The following is a 1,281-nucleotide window of genomic DNA, read 5'->3' on the forward strand; positions in this document are numbered from 1 at the left end:
CAGGCAGAGCCCCCCCGTCTGCTTGGGGGGGCACACGGACCCCCGTGCCCAGCACAGCCACCAGCTGCCCATCCCCCTGCCCGGTGGTGCCCACAACTCCTGCCTAAGTGGTCACCATCAGGGGGACCTGCTGGTGACAGTGTTCCTGTGTGGGCTGCCAGCACAAGCTACCACCCCATTCCTTCCAGCCCAGCACCTGATCCCCAAATCCCCTCTCTGCCCTGGGCTCCGCTGCCTGTCCCTGCCCGGCCACCTCCCCCCCCCCTGTCCCAAAACACCCCCCATATGCAACCGTCTAGAGGCCGGGACAGCCCAGCCCCAGAATAAACCCACCAGTGACCATCCCAGTAAGAGGGGAGTCATTTGCTGGTTTTACTGGGACAGAAGCTATAAGCAGTCGGTTCCCAGCTGAGCAGTCCCACGTCCCACAGCTCAGTGTGGGGAACACGTGGGGACGGAGGCATTCCTTGCAGGACTGGGAGCTCCACTCCCCCCAGTACCCTCCACTGCGATGTCCCAAGCGGGTGGCCACAGGGACCCCCCCCGACCCCTTTACCTGCGTCCCGGTGCAGAGGGCAGTCAGGAGGGCAGCATCCGCACTGTGGCAGTGCCCGGAGGGAGCAGCCTCTTCTATCCGGGGTGTAACGGAGCCGGATTAGTGCGGGCAGAGGAGGATCCTTTACAGCAGCGGGAGCCGTCCCGCTTCGCCTTTCCCAGCACCTGTCACTGCTGGAGCCCGTTCAAAGGACACGCCACTCTTCCCTGTCCGCCGCAGGCCAGGGACGCGCAGACACGGTGCAAGGGACGGAGCCACAGGGAGGGCTGGCACCGGGCACCGCGGCACTCCAAAAACACCCCACGGGGGTGGCCTGGCCGAACTGGATGTGGTCCAAGGGGCCAAGTACTTCCTAGGTGCCCACAGGTGACACAAGGCGGCTACTGGCCAACCCACAGCAGCCGGTGACAGTGCTGGCCCCCGTGCCACTGAGCTGCGGACGGTTCTTCCCACCGGCACCAGCCCTTGGAGAGAGCAGCTCCAAAGGACCCTGCGCGCCATGAGCACCGTGGCGCATGAGGGCACTGCCAGCTCTGGCCACTGCTGCTGGTCCCCGAAGGAAAAGCGACAGCAGCCGTGAACCCGACCAGCGGCCGCAGCCTCCCCCGGGAACCAGTTAAGACTCCAATTTTCTGCGAAATGAACTGTTTCAGGAATCGGGGAGAGAAACAAAGGAGCTGTGGGCTTCTGCTAGAGGGGTCAGGCTGTGCACGGGTGCTGCACGG

Source organism: Charadrius vociferus, unplaced genomic scaffold (genome assembly GCF_000708025.1).
Source record: "Charadrius vociferus isolate BGI_N301 unplaced genomic scaffold, ASM70802v2 scaffold259, whole genome shotgun sequence".
In the NCBI taxonomy this organism is placed as follows: domain Eukaryota; kingdom Metazoa; phylum Chordata; class Aves; order Charadriiformes; family Charadriidae; genus Charadrius; species Charadrius vociferus.